At 35.9% G+C, this 18,304-nt stretch overlaps 1 protein-coding gene across 5 annotated transcripts in view; it reads left to right on the top strand.

The window, feature by feature from the left end:
- Nucleotides 1-12,613, top strand: part of LOC309654035 (serine/threonine-protein kinase MRCK alpha-like) — a 31,951-nt gene extending 19,338 nt beyond the window's left edge. Inside the window, exons 3-5 of one of the 5 annotated variants that reach the window (XR_014259757.1) lie at nt 8,755-8,838; nt 9,987-10,032; nt 10,166-10,250. The gene's annotated coding sequence lies outside the window, so the exon portion shown is untranslated. The other 4 variants (XR_014259755.1, XR_014259756.1, XR_014259758.1 and 1 more) reach the window with 4 other exon arrangements.
- Nucleotides 12,614-18,304: the final 5,691 nt, after the last annotated feature.

The raw sequence follows: 18,304 nt of genomic DNA, 5'->3' as shown, positions 1-18,304 counted from the left end.
GATATGGGTTGTTTAACAAGGTTTGTTTATGCAGCCTTCATGGCCTTAAATTCGCTGTGTCTGTTGATAAGAATGTCTTCCCTCCTCCTGGTACAGGGAGGGTGCCTTTCACAGGGGAGGTCTATATCTTGCCTTCAGGAGGACAAAGGAGGGTCACAGTGTCCTTGCATGGCTGTTTCTCAAGTATTTTAATTCAAATAATTAATATGTCAAAGTGGCATATTTTGGGGTGATATATTCTGAATCTTTTTACTAGGTACCCTCAGGGATAGAATTCTTATCTTTAGTTTCTAGTTCATTTCTCTATTACCCACTGTGGATGAAATCTACCTGCTCAATTTTTTTTTTTTTTTTTTTGATGTCATGGTACTTCCACATGGGATGGAATGATGGATGTGAAACAGCACCAGCTAAAGAGAAGGTGCAGGTGGGAACAGCTGTGTCCACTATTGAAGCATTATGGCTATGGTTTTGTAGGTTGACATATTTCTAACAAATATACTAAAATAATAATTTTGTTACCCATTATTAGGAAGCATTGTAATGTTCATGACTTCCATTAAGAGTCCTGAATTCTTCACAGTGATCTCTTAAATTTTTGTTTTCCCTAACTTGTTTTTCTAGGCTGATCCAATTGAGAACATATTTGAACAGAATCTAAATATCAAGTTTTACATCAGTTCCAGATCCACATCTCCATCCTCATACAGTGGAGACGAAGCAGACCCAGTGAAGGTGCCTCTCTGGGGTAGCTTTGCTTCAGAACTTTTCACTTGTAACAAACAAAGGGCGACTGAATCCCATTCAGAAACATTGCTGTTTCTCTCCTAATCAGATGCATTGCTTAGGAAGAGTCTATAGAGAATATTAAGTTTAACTGATAACACAGGAAGATTTGAAATTCAAATGAGAAAACTGCTCCTGAAAATCAGTGAGAAAAGAAAAAATTCTACCTGCACTTGAACAGAGAACTTAATGATGGGGTCTACTATGAAGCGAGGATTTAAAAGAGCAGAGAGCACAGTTAGGTGAATGATGAAATGGTCAGTAAAACTTGTGGTACAAAGCATGAGGGGACATGGTCTGGCAGGGAAAATTTTCTTGTTATTTGCATTGTTTTAATTAACATTACAGAGTCATGCTATAACAGGAATATTTTACACAATCATATCATAACATCAAGTCTGGTATTATGTAAGGCATAAAAATACATTTGCTAAACAGACTCACAGACTTCGAAAACAAACTTATGGTTGCCAAAGGGGAAACATGGGGGGGAGGGATAAACTAGAAGTTTGGGATTAACAAATACACACTAGTGTATATAAAATAGATAATCAACAAGGACCTCCTTTATAGTACAAGGACCTCTACTCAGTATTCTGTAATAACCTATATGGAAAAGAATCTGAAAAAGAATGGATATGTTTATATGTATAAATGAATCACTTTGCTGTACACCTGGAACTAACACAACATTGTAAATCAACTATAATATAAAATCAAAAAAAAAAAACAAACAAAAAATACAAATAGCCCTCAGAGGCCATCCATCATGCAAGAAACCACAAACAAACAAAAACAAAACAAAGAAATACATTTGCGACTGCACTTAAAATTAAAGATAATTTCATATCTCCTATATAATGGGACATAAAACAACTATTTGCCCTTCATGTTAATCAGAGAGCTTGACTCTCTGCAAAAGAAAATGTTTCCTCAAGTGAAAGGGTTTGGTGTCTCCCAGCTCATTTTCTCCCTCTTCAAAAATGCTATTCCCTTCTTTCTCTGCATCTCATTCACCCTGAATAATCTGGGCAGGGTTCTTTGCTGCACATTTTGGAATCCTGGAGGCTAGATGGAGAGTTCTTCTGGAGACATGTGGTCTGCTTTGGAAAATTTCAGTGTGGTTTATAGCCAGGCCAGACCTTGTTTTCAAATTCTGCTCAGAGCCTCTAAAATTTTGATAACACTTTTATTTTATTGTTTTAAATTTTTAATAATAAAATATTTCCATCATGGAAGAAGGTACAAGGAATAATCTATCACAAGCCCATATACCTACTACCCACAAATTTAGCAAAACAGTTTGCCATTTTTGATTCAGATAAAAAGAAAATTAATTTGATAGTGAACAGTTGAGCCCATCTAACTTCATTCTTCTTTTTCCTGGGAGGTGATTGAATATTCTGAAATGGTGTGCATTCTTCCCTTCACATTCTTATATTTTATATCATAAGCATGTATCCTTCAAGTTCACAGGATTTCTTGGTCTGCTTAAAACACACAAATATTATCCCTATTGTTTTACAACTTATTATTTTCACACTATTTATTCATGTCAAAACATCTCATTAATTTTAACTTCTGTGTAGTATTCCAGTGTATAAATATACTTGGATTCACATAACCATGCTCCTTTTGATCGGTTGATGACTTTTTTTCCTTATTACAATTTCTCTATTATAATGAGCCTGTTGGGACCCACTTGCCTATATACATATGGGAGAATTTGTTAGTTGTTGGGTGGTGAAATGCATATTTTCAATGTAAAATTTTGCCAACTGATGGCTTAATTTTTTTGAAACAATCACAAATTTTACAGAAATATTTCAAGTAGAGTATAAATTTATTTTTCCTAGACTATTTGAAAGTTGTCATTTGATTTTCCATCACCTTGAGTTCTTTATCTTGTACTCTGATCGATAAGAATATTCTCCTACTTCTTATACATATATAATACAACCATCTCACTAACATTGATGCATTACTATCATCTAATCCTCAGACCACTTCAGGTGTCACGAACTGTCCCCATGTGTCCATTATAGCAAAAGAATACAGTTCAAAATTGTACTTTGCTTTTGGTTGTCATCTCTCATTAGTCTCTTTCCATATAGAAGAGTTTCTTAGTCTTTCTTTTACTTCAGTACCTTGATACTCTTGAAAGTCACAGGCTGGTGTAGAAGAGAATGTCTCTCTTTTTATACAAGTGTTTCCTCACGACTTGATTCAGATTATGCATCTTTGTTAAGAATATCACAGAAGTGATACTGGGGTCTTCTCATTGTATCCTATCAGGTGGTATATGATTTTGATTTATTCCATTATTCCATTATTCCATTATTGATGATGTTTACTTTGACCTCTGCACTAAGGTGAGATTTTTCCAGGCCTCTCCATGTTGAAATTACTTTTTCTCCTTTGTAATTAATAAGTACTTTGTAGAGAGGTACTTACCCCATTTCTCACCAAACTTGCAATTTATTTATATCTGTATGGACACATAGTATTTTTAATTTTATCCATGGCTTATAATCCATTATAGTCTTAATTTATTCTGGCGTTCAAATAGCTGTACAGCTCATCTGTATTTTCCCAGCCCTAGATTTAGCCATTTCTCCAAGGCACTCTGATTGCTTTTAGTGGAAAATGGTATTTAGAAGTCAATATCTGGGTGTTAGGTGTGTTTATTGCTATTGGGGTATCAGTATTCCAGAACTTTTTATTGGATAGAGATGGAGAAAAATATATTATATATCAGTCTCTCTATATGTATCTATTTATCATCTATTTGTCCATCTATCATCTCTACCTACCTAGCTGTCTACTTACTTACCTATAAAAACTATGAGTTCATACACATGTTCATACCTCTAATTTCAATCCAACGTTATAGGGTTCATTCTGGTTTTCTCTCTTTCCATATTTGTAGCTCCTTTCTGTGATGATAGTGAAAAACTTGCCTTTTATTATTCTCAATATGCTTATTATTTGAGTGACTCTATTCTCTGTGACCAATCTGCCATCTCTGCAGCTAACCCATCACTTCTCACACTACATGGGCTCTGCGTCCCCACCTTAAATTACCCTCCATGTGCATGCTCTTCTCACCTTGCTGGGCAATAGAGTTTTTAAAAACCAGTTTCCACTCTCACTTAGCAGCATGTAAGAGTTCTCATTTTGTTATACCCATGTCAACCGTTGCTGCTACTAGACATTTGAAATTTTGTAGTTCTGATGAAGTGGTGTCTTATTATTGCTTTCATTTTGTCATGCAGAGATTTTTAATTCTAATTACTAAAATTTATCAGTCTTTCCTTTTATTGCTTGAGCTTTTTAATTGTTTTCTAAGAAATCCATTTCTATAGTATCCCTCTGTCCCCAAAGGTTTGAAAAGATTTAAAGTTTTGCTTTTTTGCATTTAGGTCCTTAAATCACCAGGAAATTATATCTTTGTTTGCTATGAAGTAGGAATCTAACTTTTGCCACCCTGATACCATGAAAGTTAGTTGTCCAAGTACCATTCACTGACTAGTCTATCATTTCCCTAATAATTTGTAATGTCACTTCTGTCACATACGAGCTATTTTTAGTTAGTTACTTATTTGTTTTGTTGTAAAATATACATAACATAAAATTTTCTATTTATTCATTTTAAGTGTAGAGTTCAGTGGCATAAATTACGTTCACAATGTTCTGCAAACATCACCATTACAGTATTTATTTCTCAAACTTTTCCATCTCCCTGCACAGAAGTAAGTTTTATCCTCATTAAACAATAACTCGTCATTTCCCTTTCCTTCAGTCCATGGTAAACTCTGAAGTACTTTGTGTCTCTATGAATTTGCCTATTCTGTATATTTTATATAAGTAGAATCATACAATATTTGCCCCTTTTTGTCTGGCTAATTTCACTTAATATCTTCACATTTCATCTATGTTATAGCATGTGTCAGAATTTCAATCCTTTTTAAAGCAAAAGAATGGACAAGTAGATCAATGGAATATAATAAAGAGCCCAGAAGCATACAGTGGACCAAAGAGAGTCTCTTCAACAAATGGTGCTGGAACAACTAGACATCCACATGCAAAAATATAAACCTAGACACAGACCTTACATTCTTTATAAAAATTAATTTGAAATTGATCATAAACATAAATATAAAATGCAAAACTACAACATAGGAGAAAATCTCATTGACCTTGAGATTGGTAATGAGTTCTTAAATATAAAACCAAAAGCATGATCCACTAAATTATTGATAAGCTGGACTTTATTAAAATTAAAAACCTCTGCTCTGCAAAAGACAATGTCAAGAGACTAAGAAGACTAGCCACAGACAGGGAGAAAATATTTGCAAAAGACAAATCTGATAAAGAACTATTATCCAAAACATACAAAGAACTCTTAAAACTCTACAATAAGAAAACAAACAATCCTGCAGTTTAGCACCTTGGTATTTACCCGAATGAAATGAAAACTTACCTCTACACAAAATCTTGTACGTGGATGTATATAGCCACTTTATTTATAATTGCCCAAACTTGGAAGCAACCAAGATATCCTTCAGTAGGTGACTGGATAAATAAACTGTGATACGTCAAGACAATAGAATATTATTTAGTGATAAAAATAAATGAGTTATGGAGCCATGAAAAGACATAGGAATCTAAAGTGCATCTTACCAAGTGATAGTAGCCAATCTGAAAGGGCTACATACTGTATGATTCCAACTATATGACATTTTAGAAAAGGCAAAACTACATGCTGTAAAAAGATCATGTAGTTTCCAGGGGTTGGGGTTGAGGTGATGAACAGGCAGAGTAGAGAAGATTTTTATGAGAGTGAAACTATTCTGTATGGTGCCATAATGATAAACACATGTCATTATACATCTGTCCAAACCCATAGAATGTACAAGGCCAAGAGTAAACCCTAATGTAAACTATGGACTTCGTGTGATTACGATGTGTGTGTGTAGGTTCATCAAGTGTAACAAACGTACCACTATGCTGGGGGATTTTGATAAAGGGAGAGTTTATCCTTGTGTGGGGCAGGGGCTGTATGGGAAATATCTGTACTCTCCCCTCAATTTTGTTATGAACCCTAAAGTGTTCTAAAAAAATTAAGTCTCAGTAAAAAAGTCTATTTCCAGTTATTTATTGCTCTTATGTAGAAATATGATTAACTTTTGTGTTAATTTTGTGTCATGACTTTGTCAAATTCATTTAACAGTTCAAGATTTTCTTTTTCTTTGACATTACTAGGCATTTTCTATTCAGATAATTAATCATGTCATCTGCAAATAAGATAGTTTGATTTCTTGCTTTCTGATCTGTATGCCTATTATTTCTTTTTCTTTTTTTTTAACATCTTTATTGGAGTATAATTGCTTTACACTGTTATGTTAGTTGCTGCTGTATAACAAAGTGAATCAGCTATACATATACATATATCCCCATATCTCTTCCCTCTTGCAGCTCCCTCCCTCTCACCCTCCCTATCCCACCCCTAGATGGCTTCACAGGACCAGATGGCTTCACAGGCAAATTCTATCAAACATTTCGAGAAGAGATAACATGTATCCTTCTCAAACTCTTCCAAAATATAGCAGAGGGAGGAACACTCCCAAACTCATTCTATGAGGCCACCATCACTCGATACCAAAACCAGACAAAGATGTCACAAAGAAAGAAAACTACAGGTCAATATCACTGATGAACATAGATGCAAAAATCCTCAACAAAATACTAGCAAACAGAATCCAACAGCACATTAAAAAGATCATACACCATGATCAAGTGGGGTTTATCCCAGGAATGCAAGGATTCTTCAATATACACAAATCAATCAATGTGATAAACCATATTAACAAATTGAAGCAGAAAAACCATATGATCATCTCAATAGATGCAGAAAAAGCTTTTGACAAAATTCAATACCCATTTATGATAAAAACTCTCCAGAAAGTAGGCATAGAGGGAACTTACCTCAACATAATAAAGGCCATATATGACATACTCACAGCCAACATCATTCTCAATGGTGAAAACCTGAAACCATTTGCACTAAGATCAGGAAAAAGACAAGGTTGTCCAGTCTCACCACTATTATTCAACATAGCTTTGCATAGTTTTAGCCACAGCAATCAGAGAAGAAAAAGAAATAAAAGGAATCCAAATCAGAAAAGAAGACGTAAAGCTGTCCCTGTTTGCAGATGACATGATACTATACATAGAGAATCCTAAAGATGCTACCAGAAAACTACTAGAGCTAATCAATGAATTTGGTAAAGTAGCAGGATATAAAATTAATGCACAGAAATCTCTTGCATTCCGATACACTAATGATGAAAAATATGAAAGAGAAATTAACAAAACACTCCCATTTACCATTGCAACAAAAAGAATAAAATACCTAGGAATAAACCTACCTAAGGAGACAAAAGGCCTGTATGCAGAAAACTATAAGACACTGATGAAAGAAATTAAAGATGATACAAACAGATGGAGAGATATACCATGCTCTTGGATTGGAAAAATCAATACTGTGAAAATGACAATACTACCCAAAGCAATCTACAGATTCAGTGCAATCCCTATCAAGCTACCAATGGCATTTTTCACAGAACTAGAACAAAAAATTTCACAATTTGTATGGAAACACAGAAGACCCTGAATAGCTAAAGCAATCTTGAGAAAGGAAAACGGAGCTGGAGGAATCAGGCTCCTTGACTTTAGACTATACTGAAAAGCTACAGTAATCAAGACAGTATGGTACTGCTTATTATTTCTTATTCTGCCTGAATAGGAAAAGTGGTAGTGAACATCTTTACCTTGTTTCCATTCTTAGGGGAAAGCATTTGGTTTTTCATCATTAGTGGTAGTGCTTGCCTTAATTTCTTGTAAATGCCCTTCATCAGGTTAAGGAAGTCTCTTCTATTCCTAGCGTGTTGAGAGTTATCATGAATGGGTGTTGAATTTTGTCAAATACTTTTTCTGCATCCACTGATATGATAATTTTCCCCCCCCTTCGGACTGAAGATAGTCTCTTTTTAAATAAAATAAAATTAAATTGGAGCTAAGGCATCAATAAATTGCCTCATAGGAGGGATTCTTTATTATATTCATTCTATGAATCCATATGAAAAAGTCTATTTATTGGGATGCATAGTAAAGAGACATTTTTTTCTTCATTACTTTGAAAATTTGGCATATGTTCTGAATCTCCTGCATTTACTATCAATTTCTTGTATTTTTTCTCCATTGTATTTGTCATTATTCAAGTCTATATACTTATATGCTCTGCTCAGCTGTGCAGCATCTTCACTTACAATCAAACCTTATTCCCCAGTAACATCTGTAAGCATCCAATTCTTTCCATTTCAAAACGTATTTTCTACTATTTCCTCGGAAAGAAAAATTTTATATCATATAGACAGCCAAATTTCATATGCTTTTGAAGTCTAATTTAAGAAATGTAATCTAAGTTACCTGCACCCATTTTTAGATTATTAGTATTCACAAAATCTTGCTGAACCCTCTATAATTGATTTTAATGTATTTCTACATATTTACAGCCATAAATCCCTTCTACATTTATAAGACAAGTAGTTCAAGAAATCTTTTGAAGATTCTGATCGTATATCTACTTAATGAAAGTATCTTTAAATACGTTTATGATTAATATTCTCCTTTTAATGTAGTCTACATGCACATGCTATGACACACATTTAAAAATAGCCAAATTGATATAAAGTATATGAAATATACATATATTTTGTTTGTAGAAATTGAAAGCATAGATTTAAATTACTTAAAATATATTTTCAGCTTTGTGAGAATTTTAGTTTTATTGTGTTTTTGTCTAACAAGTATTATTCTTTTGTCTTACTTGAGAAATAATTTAATTCTTATAATTTTGGTGACATAGGTAACTTGCCTATATTTATTATTGTCTCTTTGATTCAGATCACAGATTCTGCTCACCTTCCAGTTCACACACCAACGATAAAGAGAAAGGAATATCATAATAGAATCCTCTTTCCAACTCAGGTACTTGATTTAGTTATAAACTTAGCAGGTCCTTGAAAAATGAGAATAAGTTCTTTTTGGTCTCTAACCCCTCCCTCCCTCCCTCTCCCCTTCCCTCCCTCCCTTTCTCCTTTCCTCCCTTCTTTCTTTTCTTCCTTTTTTCTTGGAGACTTCTGGTTAAACATAGTAGATTCAAAAATGCCTACACTTTTGCTTTCTAATGAAACTTGTTAAACAGACTAAAGAGAGAGAGTAGACAAATAAGTCAACATAATTTTGAAAGATGGAAGAACCTGAGTGAGGGGTTAGGAGAGCTGAGAAATATGAATGTCAGGTGCTTAGAAATGACTTACCAAAAAGTCACAAGATAATTAATACTTTGGAAACCTAGAAGGATTCAGGGATTAGGGACACCAAGTCCTTTAGGAGGCAGAGGTGACATGTGGTGCTGAAAAGAGGGGAATAAATTGAAGATCTGAGAAAAAGCAGGTAGCCCCTGTACACACTCAGGGCCCATGGCAGGGACTGCAATCTGTCCATGTCACAAATCAGGAAACAGAGACAATGAAGGTGAGAAAATTTCCCAACTAGTATTTGGAGAAACTGGATTTTATTGTAATTTAGATATTGCTAATTTACGATAACAGTAATTTCAAGTCAAAGAGGCATGATACAGAAATGGAAAATCCATAGTGGATTGTCAAATTGTTGATAATTTTGTGAAGACATCTGCAGTTTTATTTGTTGGGGTTTCTACACCTAGAAAGTGTAATATGGCTTGCTTAATCGGAGTGTTCCAAATCCCGGAGCACATTATTTTTTTATTGATAATAGAAAATGAAACATAATTTTCTATAGAGAAAAAATTTAAAATTATTCTTTTTTTTCAAAGAAGGTAAAAAAAACATATTATTTTTGCTACCCCTCCCCAGTAAAAATATGTATACATAGGCAATTCTGACTCCATTCCTAGTTAAGGAATCATTTGAAGAATTTATCAATCTAGAATTTTTAAATGTTCAGGATATATTAGCTCAAATAAAGGCCAGGCTTTATTTATTTGGTTCCAAATAGTAGTAATGAACATTTGATCACCACTTAAATAATTCTCCTTCTTCTTCTCCTCCTCCTCCCTTCTCTTCTTGGTAATTTTTGGATCCTTTAATCAGTATTTTCCAACTATGAAGTAATTAAGGGCAAGAATCTTAAATGCTGGTAAGAAAAGGGGGAGCTGCTTTTCTTGGCATATATAATGATATTTTGGGCAGGGTGGGTTGAAGGAATCACCAGAATCACCTTTTCATAGTTATTTAACCATCGATGTATGTTTGGTCTCTTCATTTTGTAGCATAAGACCCACAGGTTTTTCCTCACGTCCTTTACCGTTCCCACCAAGTGTCACCAGTGCACATCTCTGATGGTGGGCTTGATAAGACAAGGCCGCACCTGTGAAGGTAAGACCCGAGGAAGGGACACATGGAGTCAGAGCCATAATACTTGTACCTAAGTGTTTTAGTCAACTCGGTGGTTTAGTCAGCTGCCATAACAAAGCACAGAGACTGGGTGGCTTCTAAACACAGTCATATATTCCTCACTGGCTGGAAGTCTGAGATCAGGGCACCAGTATGGTCCAGTTCTGGTGAGGACACTCTTCCAGGTTGCAGACTGCTGACTTCTTGCTGTGTCCTCATGTGGTGGAAGGGGCCAGGGAACTCTGTGGGGTCTCTTTTTTAAGTGCATTAATCCCATTCATGAGGGCTCCACCCCCATGACTTCCCAAAGTCTCCACCTCCAAATACCCTCACCTGGGGATTAGGATTTCAACATGTCAATTTTGAAGGAACACAAACACTCAGTCCACTGCATTTAGTTGGTAAGAAGAAATTTCGTTCTCTTTGAATTGTAGAAGCATGATGGTGAACTGATTACTTTACTAAAAATTCCTCTGAATCTGTTTCATATGAACGGGTGATCTTTGGGAGCATTTGGGGGGGACCTCTGCATTGTGCAGCTCCAAAGAGCCTCATGCCCTCATAGCCTGTGTGAACAGCACCCCAGGGAGGCATGCTGTGTAGCCTGTCCATGCAGGCAGGGCCACACTTATTAGGAAAATGTGTTTAATGAAATTTTGTTCTCTGTAGCATTAGTAGAGTATGAGGATGACATCCACCAGCTTATGTGACAGGAAAATGGAATTGGAATACTATCCTTGAGTTGTAATCCTTTTATTTTACTCAATGAATTTATTACAGTAGATATCGTTGAAAGAAAGAAATGTATTTTTTGGAAATATCAAACAGTGGATCACAGTGCTACACAGGCACCTCATACGTCATCCTAGGGAACAGACTCTGTACTCATTGGTTTCCCCAGCCAGTCCTGTCGAGTGTCCACTCAGGGACACACAGCGCTGAGCAGGACAACTTTCCTGCCCTCAGCATTGTGACAGTCAGAGATGCCTTAACCATAAATGTGTCCTAGCATATTAAAGAAAATAGGATTTTAAATGGGGAATTATGTGCCCATACAATTCTCCTAGGGCAGCAGAGGCAGGCTCTGAGCTGAGCTCCCAGGAGCATCTCCTGCTGCCAGCATTACTCAGTCTCTGCTGAGCCTGGGACAGCTCCACCTTTGTCGCAAGAAGATGGTGACTCTGGAAGCTGCCACCACTGCTGCAGCCCTCAGAACCTGCAACTTCTGCCAGAGTCAAGAAAGACCCTGTTGCTGCAGAGTTAACAGAGTTTCCATCAAATTCAGAAACCACCACTGCAGCTGTGACCTCACACTCCCTCTGTCAAGATCCAAGCCAGTAAAATGGATGTGCTACATCAGGCATCTCTCCCATCTTGACTCAACTCAAAGTCTTACAGAGAGTTATCTTATTAGTGGAGCTTACATCAGGTCCAAAACTTAGTTCCAAGGGAGTCTGGGAAATGTAGTTTTTAGCATTTCACCTCTACAGTAGTAGACAGAATTGCAATGGGGGTTGAGGGAGTCAAACCATCATATCCCCTACAATCATATCTCTTTATTTCCCTCAAAAAGCATGTGGGTTCTCATGTCACACAACCTGTGTAGAAAAAGCTCCAAAAACTTGTCCCGTGCCTTTTCATCAGAAGAAAGGTGCCTTCTGTCTAGACTCACAGAAAGGCATGGGAACAGCCTATGAAGGCCATGTCTGGGTAAGTGTCAATATTTTTGTTTCAGATGAAGTCTTAAAGAGTTTATTAATCACTTTTCACAATGTGTGCACAATATTTTTCAGAAATATTTATGATATGTTATATGATATTAATTATATGCAATTGAAAATCATCTGAAGAATATGATTTCAGAATAAAGTTTAAGTGTCCCCGATAGGATATTTTCAAATTTCCCAAAGTTTTCTGTTTAGACCTTACTTTGCAATGAACGAATGCTAAAATCCCTTCTAATGGTGTAAATTTGACTTCCGGTCAGTAATAATAAATTATGAAACTAAAAGTGAAAGAATCTTCTTCAGAAATATTTAAAATCTGAGTTGAATTTGAGGCTACCAAAATTGAATTTAATCTTAGGTAGAGGCAACGCTGTGACTAGTGTTAATGGAAATGGTATCGATCTTATTTTCACAACCTAAGAATTGTTTAGTCCTCAAAGGAATTATGTTATATAGTTCTGTTCCAATCTTTAACAAGTGGTAGATTTGTAACACATATTTTTTTCATTTTTATTATTTTAATTTTATATGTAATAATTGGGTAGTATTTGATGTTTCAGCTTGGATTGCTTTTATTTGTTTTTTGAAAAATAAAAACTAAAGACTCCAAAGAAAGCAGGGATGAAAAAAGGATGGCAGAGGGCATTGGCTGTAGTGTGTGACTTCAAACTCTTCCTGTATGATATGGATGAAGAAGACTCAAAACCCAATGTTGTAGTTAGTCAAGTGATCGACATGAGGTAAGCTTCAAAAGGGAGAGTATTTTTTATCAAAAAAATCTGGGAATAAAAATGGTTTCTGAAATTTTTAAAAATAGTGTTGTCATTTAACTTATGTTAAGTTTCTAATTTTCTCCATTGCCATGTGAACTTTAAAATAGAAGATTTCTGCCTGAAGTTTGCATCATTACCTCTTGGGTATGGATTATAATTGTGTAATATTTGTAATAGTTTTTTTATTTATTTTTTTAGTCAGAAGTTTATATTCTTATGTGTGTGTGTGTGTATGTGTGTGTGTAGCAGAAAAGGAAATACAACCTTAAAACCAGATGCTCTTTATATTGAGATATAATTCATATGTTATAAAATTCACCATTTAAAAATGGGCAACCCAGTGGTTTTTAGTATATTCACAAGGTTGTAAAACCATCACTACAATCTAATTTTAGAACATTTTCATCACACCAAAAAGAAACCTTTATTAGTTAGCAGTCGCTCTACATTCACCCCTTCCCCCAGCCCCAGCAACCATTAATCTGTTTCTATCTCTATGGATTTGCCTATTCTGAATTTTATATAAATGGAATCATACAACATGTGGAGTTTTGTAACTGGCTTCTTTCACTAAGCATAATGTTTCAAGACTCACCCATGTAGCATGTATCAATACTTCATTATTTTTCATGGCTGATGCCCTTTATCAGGTTGAGAAAACAGCCTTCTCCTCCTGGTTTGTTGAGTGTTTTTATCTGTAAGGGGTGTTGGATTTTGACAAATGCTTTTTTTGTGTCTATTGAGAAGATCACATGATTGTTTTCCCCTTAATTCTCATGATGTATTACATTAATTTTTACTTGTATATAGAACCAATCATACATTCCTGGGATAAATCCCACTTGGTCATGGTATCTAATCTTTTTAATAATATGTTGGATTGGGTTCAATAGAATTTTTGAAGATATTTGCATCTATATTAACACAGGATATTGGTCTATAGTTTTGTTGCCTTGTGATATTTTTGCCTGGTTTTGGTATTAGGATAATACTGACCTCAGATTAAGTTGGAAAGTACTCTCTTCTCTTTTATTTTTGAAAGAGTTTGTGAAGGATTGGTATTAAATATGTTTGGTAGAATTCACTAGTGTGGTCATCTGGTCCTGGGGGTTCCTTTATGGGATATTTTTTGATTGCTAGTTCAATCTCTTTACTTGTTATAAGTCTATTGAGATTTTCTACATCTTCTTGAGTCAGCTTTAGTACCTTGTGTTTTTCTAGGAATGTTTCCATTTTCTTTAGATTATCTAATTTTGGGAGCATACACTTGTTCATAGTATTCCCTTTTATTTTCTGAAAGGTCAGAAGTAATGTTCCCACTTTACTTCTGACTTTAGTAATTTGAGGTTTCTTTCATTTTTTCATGGTCAGTTTAGCTAAAAGTTTATCAATTTTTGTTGATCTTTTCAAAAAACCAACTTTTGGTTTTCTTGATTTTCTCTTATTTTTCTATTCTCTGTTTTATTAATTTCCACTCTAAACTTTATTATTTCCTTCCTTCTGCTTGTTCTGAGTTTAGTTTGCTCTTCTTTTCCTAGTTTCTCAAGATGGAAAGTTAGGTTATATATTGATTTGAGATTTTCATTCAGTTATCCTTTCTGACCCCTTTTCTTTCTCCTCTCCTTCTGGGACTCCCATTATATATATTTTAGTATTCTTCATGGTGTCCCAAGGAACTCTGAGGTTTTATTAATTTTTCTTCATTCTTTTTTCTTTCTTTTCTTCAGACTGGATAATGTTAATTGACCTGTCTTCAAGTTCAGTGATTCTGCTTTCTGCCTGCTCAGTTCTGTTGTTGACCCCTTCTGGTGAATTCTTTGTTTCAGTTATTGTACTCATCAACCTCTGAATTTCTGTTTGGTTCTTTTTTGTATTTTCTATATCCTTATTTATATTTCCTACTTGGTGAGACATCATTCTCATACTTTCATTTAGTTCTTTAGGCATGATTTCCTTTAGGTCTTCAAACATATTTAAAATAGCTGATTTAAATCTTTGTCTGGTAAATCCAACATCTGGGTTTCCTCGGAGATAGTTTCTATTGATTGCTTTTTTCCTGTGTATTGGTCATACTTTTATGCTTCCTTGCAAGTCATACAGTATATATTTTTTTAAACTGGACATTTCAAATAATACGATTGTCAGCTCTAGTTATCAAATTCTACTTCTTCTCCAGGATTTGTTATTGTTGTTTGTTGTAGTTGTTGTTTGTTTGTTCAGTGAATTTTTCAAGCTAATCTATAAAGTCTTTATTCTTAGTCATGTGTAGTTATTTGACGTCTCTACTTTGTTAGCTTAGTAGTTAGCTAATGATTTTGCAGAGATTTCTTTAAACATCTGGAACCAGTGAATCTCCCACACTTTGTTGAAGAGCTCTGTGTGCAAGTGGGGTCACTTCTTCAACACTCAGCCAGGCAGTTGACAACACGTTATACTTGTGCAAAGCCTCAAGAATATTGGAAGAGATAATGGCAGAAAACCTCCAAAATTTGATGAAAAACATTTATCTATGCATCCAATGTCAGCCAGAGGTGAGAACTTATGTCCTTCTCTGGTCTTTCCTGAGCATATGCATGACCCTAGGCATGTTCACAGTTCTATGCATGTGCATGATGCTCTAGATTCTTAGCAATATGTCAGACCTTTTCAAAACCCCTATGGATATCTCATTTTCTAACTTTTCCTTTTAAGAGTTTTGGTTAATCTATTATTTTGTCCAGCTGTTAAGCACTGCATAGGCAGCTATGCAGTTAAAATGCTTGCATGAAATAGTTTTTTATAAGTTCCCCTTGGGGAATAGACTTTTCCCTGGGAGACCTCTGAATCAAGCCTAATACTCCAGCTCCTTTCTCCTTCCTCCTCCTCTTTCCAGGTCCCTCAGGTGTCCAGTGGCTTCTAGGATGCACTGTAAATGCAGGCTGCCATTTTTCAAGGCTACTGAGGAGCTGGAAATGGAGCATGAGACTAGGGCGAGTTAAGCTACCACAAAGCTCATACTTCTTACCAAGATTCGGCTTTTTTTTACTTTTTTATTTTAAATAAATCCTCCTCAGATTGCCACAAACCTTGGTTAATTTATAGAGTTCTAAAAAAGTTGTTTCTGATGAATTTTGCTAGTTTTCGCATTTCTTTTATGAAGGAGAGAATCTTCAGAGATCCTTACTCTGCCATTGTTGCAAATGTCACTCCAGACACTCTTTAAGTGTTTAATAAAGAATATTGAATCGGTGAACTTATAGAAAGTGTATCCTTCGGGGAAAGGCAATATGCTCTCTGCTCCCCCTGATTCTTCTGCATCTTTTTGGCTCCTCTACACTTTTCTCTTAGTGTCTCTGAGCATCTGTCCTTGGCCTTCTTTTCTTCCTTCTCTGCACACTCCCTGGGTGGTCCCTTCACTTCCTGTGGCTCCAGGTAGTGAGACATTTATTCATAGTATTCCCTTATACTTCTTTTCCAGGTGTAACCTGCACTGTGATGGCTGTGTGCTTGCTCAGCCTGAACTTTCTCCTTATCACAGATTCTGTGGGTCTCTACATTCATCCTGTCTTATTTTGATTCCTTACTCACAAACTTTGTTTTGTATTCTTCACCTCAGCTAATGTCATCTTTGTCAGAAACTTGGTATTACCTTGAATAACTGATACAGGAAACTAGATAATCTTGAAGGTGACTTTAGAAAGTTACTCTTGATGTAGATTTTTAATAAGTTGGTTTGGGAGTGTGTGTGTTTGTGTGTGTGTGTGTGTGTGTGTGTGTGTGTTTCATTTTGGGGACAGGGAAAATTAAAGTGGTGCTGGAGCCAAGGAGTCCAGCTTACAATTGTCCATCCTTCAGATCAAATGAGTGTCTGCATTAAAGCGGTGGCTGCAGGAATTACAAAACAAGAGACAGGTGCAGGAAATATTACTAAAGTGACCTCGTGGGACATGGTGAGTGGCAGAAAAAGGAAGATGAAGAAAAGAGTTGCAATACCAGATGGTACTGAGGTTTTAAGTCATCAAGACTGAAAAACTGAGGGTCACATTGACAGCTGTAGGGGTATAATGGAGAATGGTAGCATTGGGGGAAAGAAATGAGTTTGTTTTAAGTGTTGGAGAAGCCAAAAATTATCAAGTGAGCTGAATCAAACAGACTTCTACTTTCAACCAAGACGGAGTAACAGGGGCCATATTTATATTTAACCTTCCCCATGAAATAACAAAAGAACTGATTTAAGGTTCTGGATATCAGACAATGAAGGGAAGTAAATGAGGTGAGCTCTATACTTGCCCCAGGTTACTGCCTTGTGAGAGTTTCCAGTATCTAACACAGAAATTGGAATCCCAGGCAGACCCAGGTGAACTCCCTGAACTGAAGAGATGAAGCTGAGAGTCCAGAGAGACCCAGTAGCCAGAGTTCACAGGACAAAGTACAGAGCTAGAGAGGAGAGAGTGAGAGAGAGAGAGAGAGAGAGAGAGGGAGAGAGGGAGGGAGGGAGAGATTGAGAGCATGCACTAGCTCTGCATGGACCTACAGAGGATCTAGCTTGAGGATTCAGCAGATTACTGATCAGCACATGCATGTGAGGAAAACTACAAAATGTTAGCAAATCGAATCCAATATTATGTAAAAATTATATTGCATCTTGAGCAAGTGTAGTGTATCTCAGGAAAGCTGGTTTATATTAAAAAATCAATGTATTTTACCATATCAAAAAATGAAAAAGATCATGTCAATAGATACAGTAAACACATTTGACAAAATCATATATTCTTGATGAACACTTAGAAGGGAGCTTCTTCATCCTGATAAAGGGCATCTATGAAAATCCCACAGCTGACATCATAATTAGTGGCAAAAGACTCAATGCTTTCTCCCTAAGATCAGGAACAAGACAAAGATGTTTGATCTCACCACACTTATTTAACATTGTATTGGAAATCCAGGCCAGGGAAGAAATAGAAATAAAATACATCCGTGTTGGAAAGAAGGAAGCAAAATTATTCATAGACAAAATGAATATCTATGGAGAAAATTCAATGTAATCTACAAAGAAGCTATTAGAACTAATAAATGAATTCAGCAAGTTTGCAGGTTGCTTGATCAATATATAAAATAAATTGCATTTCTTTATACTCGCAACAAATAATCAGAAATCAAAATTAAATAAGTAATGCCATTTGCCATAGCATCAAAACATAGGGACTTCCCTGGTGGTCCAGTGGTAAAGAATCCGCTTTCCAATGCAGGGGACATGGGTTCCATCTCTGGTTGGGGAACTAAGATCCCACATGCCCTGGGGCAACTAAGCCTGCGAGCCCCAACTATTGAGCTTGTGCACCTCAATGAGAGAGCCTGTGTGCTGCAAACTACAGAGCCCATGTGCTCTGGAGCCCTTGCACCACAACTAGGAGAAGCCCACACACCACAACTAGAGAAGCCCAAGCACCACAACAAAGAGACCATGTGCTGTAACAAAAAGACCCCACATGCCTCAAGGACGATCCCATGTGCTGCAACTAAGACCTGGCGCAGC

Source organism: Balaenoptera physalus (assembly GCF_965194825.1).
Source record: "Balaenoptera physalus genome assembly, contig: HAP1_SCAFFOLD_1779, whole genome shotgun sequence".
NCBI classification, from domain to species: Eukaryota; Metazoa; Chordata; class Mammalia; order Artiodactyla; family Balaenopteridae; genus Balaenoptera; species Balaenoptera physalus.
This window is presented reverse-complemented; position numbering and strand designations above follow the sequence as displayed.